This window comes from Lathamus discolor, chromosome 2, assembly GCF_037157495.1.
Source record: "Lathamus discolor isolate bLatDis1 chromosome 2, bLatDis1.hap1, whole genome shotgun sequence".
NCBI classification, from domain to species: Eukaryota; Metazoa; Chordata; class Aves; order Psittaciformes; family Psittacidae; genus Lathamus; species Lathamus discolor.
The window spans coordinates 86354381-86363237 of record NC_088885.1 but is presented as its reverse complement, the minus strand read 5'-3'; positions in this window follow the sequence as shown (position 1 = coordinate 86363237).

The following is an 8857-nucleotide window of genomic DNA, read 5'->3' as shown; positions in this document are numbered from 1 at the left end:
TGAACAACATATAAACAGCATTGGACAGTTCGGACTTCTGCAAGCTTCTTCTGAGCTATTGAGTGCTGAAGAGGTGGGACTTCACAGTTTAATCTCCTAAGAACCAAATATCTACACAAGCACATCTACACATTTCTATAGATGTGCTGTCTCATGTGTCCTGGGTTCAGCAGTAGCAGCCATTTTTTCTCCTTAATAGCTGGTGCAGTGCTGTGGTTTTGACTTTTCAGCCTGGGAACAGCACTGATGACACTGATGTTTTGAGTTACTGCTCAAATGTTTAACCTGACCAAGGACTTTCTGAGCCTCATGTTCTGCCAAGGAGAAGGGGAAGCCAGGAGGAAGCAGAAACAGGACACCTGACCCAAACTAGCCAAAGAGGTATTCCATACCACAGCATGTCGTGCCCAGGATGTAACTGAGAGTTACCCAGAAGAGTTAGTTCACTGCGGGGTTGGACTAGGTATCGGTCAGTGCTCGGTCGGGCTGGGTGTTATCAGTTGGCGGGTGGTGGGGTGTTGTATTCTCTTACCTTGTTATTTCCCTTATCACTTTTATTATTGGTGGTAGCAGTCGTGGTTTGTGTTATACCTTAGTTACTGGACTGTTCTTACCTCAACCCATGGGAGTTACATTCTTTTGATTCTCCTCCCCATCCCTCCAGGAGCAGGGGGAAGAAGAAAACAGGGGGAGTGAGAGTGACTGAATGATTTATGGCTGAGCTTAAATCCACAACATCATGCCAGGACCTCTCCGGAAATCTGAGGGGCCATGTGAAGACAGAATTGTAGAAACATATTATATCAGAAATGAATCAGCCTGCAATGGCATAAAACAAATCCCAGTGCGGACATTGCTGTGATACAGAACACATTCCCTTCTCTGCTATCAAGCCTGACATTACTGGTACTGTTCCTAGTTTTTGTCTGAAAAAAGTCAAGTTATTCACCCCTGAATCCTGGTGCCAGACTCTAGCCACTTTTCTGAGAACAGAAGAAAGCTGCTCCAAACTCCTTTATCCAGGAGTGAATAAAGATCAACTCCATGACACTGGCAAGTCAAAATACTACATCTGTCAAGGAGCATCACAAAGGAAGGGTGGCTTGAGGGCTCCAAGGACTACAAGCAGATTTTTTTCCAGGTTCCATTTTTCTGAAATGACAGCCTATCTTGCTTTGTAGAGGATGGGGAGAGTAAATGGATAGACTGGAACAGTCTGCCACTGCATCAAAACTTTCATCTTGATGCTGATGTTTACAGTACAAAGGAGACTGGTCCCATTTCTTACTGCCAGTAAGAAACCTGAGCACTTCCTCCAAGGAGAAGGAGTTTGAGAACAATGTTAGTCACCTCCTTGAAGCTGAATGGCACACACCAACATAACACAGCCATTAAGTTTTTAGCAAAGAAGTAGCGTCTCAAAGTACAAAAGTCATAGCAAAAATATGAAAGAAAAGGGAGTTGACTTCTAGAAGGTATCAGAAAAGGATTGTAACTTGGTATGGTGTCTTTGATGTAATGGCACTCAGAAGAGATTATACAGGGTGCAGGATCTTTCAGAATCATGATTTGAAAAATCATGGCAGTCAGGTGAAGTTCCCGACGACTGGAAAAAGGGAAATATAACCCACATTTTCAAGAAGGGGAAAATGGAAGACCCAGGGAATTACAGACCAGTCAGTCTCACCTCTGTGCCTGGTAAAATTGTGGAGCAGATTCTCCTGGAAGGCATGCTGAGGCACATGAAAAACAACAAGGTGCTTGGTGACAGCCAGCATGGCTTCACTATGGGGAAATCTTGCCTGACCAATTTGGTGGCCTTCTATGATGGGGCTACAGAACTGATGGAGAAGGGTAGAGCAGTTAATGTCATCTACCTGGGCTTGTGGAAAGCTTTCAACACTGTGCCGCACGACATCCTTGTCTCTAAATTGGAGAGACATCAATTTGACAGATGGACCACTCGGTGGGGATAAGGAACTGGCTGGAAGGCCACATGCAAAGAGTTGTGGTCAATGGCTCAATGTCCAGCTGGAGACCAGTAACGAGTGGTGTCCCTCAGGGATCGGTGTTGGGACCGGTCTTGTTCAACATCTTCATCGCTGACATGGACAGTGGGATTGAGTGCACCCTCAGCAAGTTTGCCGATGACACCAAGCTATATGGTCTGGTTGATACACTGGAGGGAAGGGATGCCATCCAGAGGGACCTTGACACGCTTGTGAGGTGGGCTGATACCAACCTGATAAAGTTTAACCGTGCCAAGTGCAAGGTCCTACACCTGGGTTGGAGCAATCCCAGACACAGCTACAGGTTGAGGAGAGAAGAGATTCAGAGCGGCCCTGCAGAGAAGGACTTGGGGGTGCTGGTCGATGAGAAAATGAACATGAGTCAGTTTCAGTGTGTGCTCGCAGCCCAGAAAGCCAACCGTATCCTGAGCTGCATCAAAAGCAGCGTGACCAGCAGGTCGAAGGAGGTGATCCTGCCCCTCTACTCTGCTCTCATGAGACCTCACCTGGAGTACTGTGTGCAGTTCTGGTGCCCTCAAGATAAAAAGGACATGGAACTGTTGGAACAAGTCCAGAGGAGGGCCACGAGGATGATCAGGGGACTGGAGCACCTCCTGTATGAAGACAGGCTGAGAAAGTTGGGGCTGTTCAGCCTGGAGAAGAGAAGGCTGAGTGGAGACCTCATAGCAGCATTCCAGTACCTGAAGGGGACCTATAGGGATGCTGCAGATGGACTATTCATTAGGAACTGTAGTGATAGGAGGAGGGGTAATGGGTTCAAACTTAAACAGGGGAAGTTTAGATTGGATATAAGGAGGAAGTTCTTCACTGTAAGGGTGGTGAGGCACTGGAATCGGTTGCCCAAGGAAGCTGTGAATGCTCCATCCCTGGTGGTGTTCAAGGCCAGGTTGGAGAGAGCCTTGGGTGACATGGTTTAGTGTGAGGTGTCCCTGCCCATGGCAGCGAGGCTGGAACTAGATGATCTTTAGGTCTTTTCCAACCCTAACTATTCTATGATTCTATGAAGAGCCTGGCCTTTTGGCACTTTGAGGTAATGTTGAAATTAACTTTCCTAGTGACTAAGCTATTAATGATCTACCTTCATGTACATCTAAGACTTTGGAGCACAGCACATTAAGAATGAAAGGGCTTCATCCAGGCATCAGTTCAGAGGCTGGTGATAGATGGCTCCTCTGCAGAGAGAACACAGCTCTTGGGTATGATTTTCCACTTAGACAGTGTGTATATCATCTGATTTTGAAAACTGCCCTCTGCCTACTTAAGAATATTAATCTATTCCTGAGTACTTGAGAAATAAGAATCATCAGGTTGGGAACTCTCAGAACTCTGTGATAAGATCAGAGAAGGATAGACAAATAGATATAGAGATATACATATAGATATATATATAAATACACTAATTTAATCTAGTTTATATACTCCTCAGCCTTAATACTTTTTTTCTAAGCAGGTTCTACAGGTGAAAAAGTAAAATATTCTTTGACTTACCAAACCAAATTTTCCTTCAAAAATTACCCTAATATAAGGTTAAATTATTTAACAAATATAATTACTTCGAATGTTTTTCTTAGAGTACATGCAGAGAAGTCGTTAGCTGGTTAGATGGCTGAAAAGGCATCCATTTCTCTAAAGTTTATTTCTAGGTAATTAAACTAATTTTGTAATTCTTCACAGTCCAAATCATTAAATTCAATTGAAATAATTCAAGTAACAAGAAACTATCAAGAACAAAATCTATCTACTTCTGTATCTATGTTTACCATTTTGCTATATGCAGGGAATTTTGCAACTGGAGAAGGAGTTTATCCTTAACCCTTTATCTTGGCTTTAATTTAATTGGCTTAATTTTGCTTGTTTGCAGAATATCACACTATAATCTCCTTTATATATCACATCAATTTTATATTTCATATCGCTTGCTCACACCACTAATTTCTTGCTTTATTCATTCTAAAATTATTAATGCAGAATATGTTCTACTGCGGCATATATCATTACTTCTATGAGTATTTTTGAATGTTTGAGAAGTTAAATAGTCATTTACAAGAATACTTAAAAAAAATCCAAACAAACAAAAAATCCTTTCAGCAAACATGCCAGGTGTTCTTGAAACAGAATTCGTTGTGATTCCATCATAAACTTCTTCCCTCTAAGATATTCTTGTTCGTTGCAAGTACTCACACACAAACACACACCCCCCACCTTGTGCTCCAAAAGGAGAACATACACATTGTTTTCATTGCTGACATAAAGATTTGATGGTTGACACTTTTACTTCAGAATGGCTCCTTCCTTCAGCTCCGCTTTTAGTAATAAGTTACTGACATCAGGACAGACACTTACCAGAATTTGCTTCCTGAGACAGTAGTAAAATCATTTCTCTTCTTCCTTTTCTGCACTGAGCAGCTTCAAAGTTACAAAGATACAAGGACAGAATGACTGAACATCTTAGAATTATAATTTCAGAAGTATTTATCAACAACAGTAAATGAAGACAGTAGAGTAACCGCTGGTTTTCTTTACTATTAATATCCATCTTAAAACTTCTCATAAATTGAGCCAACACACAAGTTTGAAGTAACAGACTCTAATCTTAATTTTGTGACAGATTTGCTGGGAACTCAAACCTCTCAGGACTCCAGCTTTCTTTTCTGTAAAATATCTCTGTAAAGTATATCACGCCTAATTTTCCAGAATCAAAGACAGGGAAATAAAAAGTCTGATTTGAAACAATTTTCAACACTTATATTTAAAAAGATGCTATCCATTTACTGAAATTCTCCATTTCCTTGAAAGGAAGGCTTTACAAAAATGCAAGCCAACACTGTATTCAGGAGTTCTGCATAAACAGATGAGTAAACTTAAATAGAGCCCTGATACCTACCCCACAACCAGTCTCTACAATAGGGCAGTGTAACAGGCTTCTTTCTGTAAGCCCTTCTTTCATCCCTCTTTGCAAACTATCTCTAGGATTTATGGCAGACATAACCCAGGTTCTTTCTGTTAACTTGGTTTTACACAAACCATTAAGCAGTTTGTGCTGTACAGACTGAAAAAAAAAAAAAACAAACCCAAACACAGAGAAGATGGTTTTCTGACAGCCTTTGTGCTTGCAAAACATGCTCTTCACAGCTGAAGTCACTAAAGAGAGAAAGTCAAGGTAACTTCAATCACAATATTTTTTCTAGTGATATCTTCTTCATCCATTTAGCAGTAACTGATGGAGCACATTGCATCCAATAAACTGTAACGCAGAATTCCTGTTGTGTCTGGTTTAGTAAAAAACTGCAGAAACAAAACGTTCTGAGCAACCACTGAAATGTATAAATCAAAGTTATTACTTTCCAAGAAGTTGGGAAAATACAACAAAAAAAAAAATCCTCTGGCCTCTGAAATCTTATATATGGAAGTCCTCTGCCTGGAAATGGAGTGGAGCCACAATAAAGTGGTTTTGCCTTTTTTTCCCCACTGTTCTGGACAGCAAAACGTTGAAATCTTGAAAGCTATGCATTTTCTGAATTTAAACAAAGATGGCAATAAATCTGAAGAGATTCTTTTCTTATGGCAGTTGTGGGAAAATGTTGCATCATGCTCAGAGGAGAATGACCACTATGAAAATTCAGAAGAATTACATAGGAGTTTCCAGTTAAGTGGATGTCAGTTCCTGACCAAAGTAACGGGACTGTTTTCCTTTTTCGTAATCAAGAAGAAAAACTGCCCACTGTAGCTGAAGTTTTTGGGTGGGGAGGAATTGCCAAAGTAAAATGTCATAAGATGTCTTTTGGGGAAAATGATGACACTAAATCTACTTATCTGGCCAAATATATGCTCTTCACATAAATTAAATACCCACTTTAACACAGAGATAATTCCCTGCATTAAAAATTTCCCCTGAATTATATTATGCTGTTACTGTGGAGTCACCTTCAAGCTCTTTTTCTGTGTAAGTCTTCTGTGCAGCTAACTAGGGTTTCAATCAAGGTTTTTTTCAGATGTCTTATTATAATCATTCAGTCTCCACAGTCATTCACAAAAATGTGAAGTAAACACTGTTTTAGAGACTCACAGCCTCAGACATCAGACATAGCACAGGATCTATGGGAGGCCTTCTGGAACTTCACAGCTGCAACTAAGCAGTGTGTCAGAAGACATCTAGAACTGCACAAGACATCTGTGTTTAGGCACATTATAGCATCCCTAAACAGCAGCCACTGGTAAGCAGTACATGCACAGTCTTCAGAAACCATGATAAAATACACGATCTTGAAAACCGCTCTTGCTCCTGTTGCCCAAAATGTGATATCAGTAGAGAGCTTGTGAGACATGACACTTGTTCGGCATTATCAGATCATCTGTTTCCCCAAAGCAGAGATGGAAAATTCACCCTTCAACTTGCTAAAATTTACTTCATACACTATTGTTTTCTTTTTTCCTTGTTATCATGATGCATTTCACCTTTATTTCAGCGCCTGACACTTTATTGCTCCCCTTGTTATTAAGGCAGATAGGAGTTAGCAAGGTCCACAGCCTTGATTGCAGCAATTTTCACATTGATCTAATAATTCCCAAAGCACTTCTGGGGCTACAGAATATCCTGCATGGTGGCCAGTGTAGAAACTATGCCTGTCAAAGTTTCCCCCGTCAAATTCTCAAACCAATATTTGATGATCAATACAGAGGTACAGAAAGAGCTGTACACACAGTAGAAGTAAAAAATTAATACCTTGTGCAGCAGTACTGGGAGCTAAACAAGAACTCCTCCCACATCCAGAAAGCTCTATAGAAAATTTGACATGAAAGGACACACATTACTCTATATATAATCTTTGTATTTAAGACAGGAAATAGTTTTGCATCTAACATTTCCTTTGTGCTCTAAATCTCCATGACTTTGCAAGAAGTTGCAGAAAGATCTCACGATGATGAGCAACCAGGCAATAAAACAAGAGATGAGATTCAGTGACAGTAAATACACGTAATGCACAACCCTGACTGTACGCATAGTAACAAATGAGCTTACTACCCTCAAGAAAGAGGTCTTACAGTCACTGTAGATAGTTCTGTGGAAAAAAAAGGCAAAATGCTCACTGGTCACCAGAAAAAAAATAGAATATGAGGAAATACATGCAGAACAAAACTGAGATCATTATACTGTAATATATATCAGTAATGTGCTCAAATCCAGAATTGTCTGCTTCTCTGCATTTCACAAATACACTATTACTAGAAAAAGAAACACCTCTGTGTAACAAAATAAAGGAACATAATTAGATACTACAGAGAGGAAAAGGAATGATAAAAGGGTACAACAGAAATCCATAAAACAAAGGCCAGTGTGCAGCAAGTGAATAGGCATTGACTATTCATTGAGGATAATTGATGTGCTAAGGGTCATCAGATCAAAAATATCAGGCATTGGGCTTAAAGCAAGCGGAACTAAATATTCTTTTAACAGAGTGTAACCAAACAGCCTGGTTACATTCGGATTTACTAGAATATTACAAATTAGCTCAAAAAAGGTTTAGGCAATGTTGTGGTTTAAACCCAACCGCAAACCTCATTCACTCACTCCCCCCCACTTCTTGCCCCCCCCCGCTCCTGGAGGGACGAAGAGGAGAATCAAAAAGAATGCACCTCCCACGGGTTGAGATAAGAACAGTTTAGTAACTAAGGTATAACACAAATCACTGCTGCTACCACCAATAATTATAATGGTAAAGGAAATAACAAGAGGAAAGAATAGAACACCTCAACACCAGCCGACCAATAACTCGCCCCACTCCCCCCACCGACCAATACCTTGTCGACCCTGCAGTCCCAGCCCTTCCGGGGTAACTCTTGGTTACATCCTGCGCATGACGTGCTGTGGTATGGAATACCTCTTTGGTCAGTTTGGGTCAGGTGTCCTGTCTCTGATTCCTCCTGGCCTCCCCTCCTCCCTGGCAGAGCATGAGGCTCAGGAAGTCCTTGGCCAGACCAAACATTTGAGCAGCAACTAAAAACATCGGCGTTATCAGCACTGTTCCCAGGCCAAAAGATCAAAACACAGCACTGCACTAGCTACTAAGAAGGAGAAAAATGACTGCTACTGCTGAACCCAGGACAGGCAAATTAACAGAAGAAAATCTCATCTTGATCAGTGAAACACAAAGAAATAAGAACATTGTCTCAGGAAACTCTTACAGCAGTTTGCTGGAAACTGCATTTATTGTGAAGGAACAGTTAAATTTGTAAATTTGGAGCAGTCCACCAGGATAATGTCCGTAAACATGTGATATTCTGAATTTGAATTCTAAAGTGCACAACTGGTCTTAAGCTCATATTATTTTTGCTCCACAATTGAAATAAATGGCAGGGGATCTGAAAACCTCATCAGTACTGTGATTCCCACAGAATGAAGGTGAGGAAATTTGAAGAGGAGTCAGGAATAAATTCTGAGATATTCCAAAAATCTTTCTCTTACTGATTCATATGAATTTTTTACATGACTCAGTTTCTATAAAAAATAATTCATAGCCCAGTAGCCAGGGCATTATTCTGTGAATCAAGAGAACTTTGTCCTCTGCTTCTTAACTCTGCTGTTAATGTAACTCCCTCACACCTTTCATGCTTTAATTATTCATTTTTACAATTCATTGTAAAATATTTTTGAGATTCAATTTCATTGAGATGTATGAATTAAATGCTATTTACTTCAGTTGAATACTATGACACTATTGGTGGAGAACCGAATGGCCTTCCTGATACTGTGTTGACATTTGTGCTGGTTTTAGCTGAGAAAACATTAAATTTCTTCATAGTAGCTAGCATAGGGTTATGTATTAGCT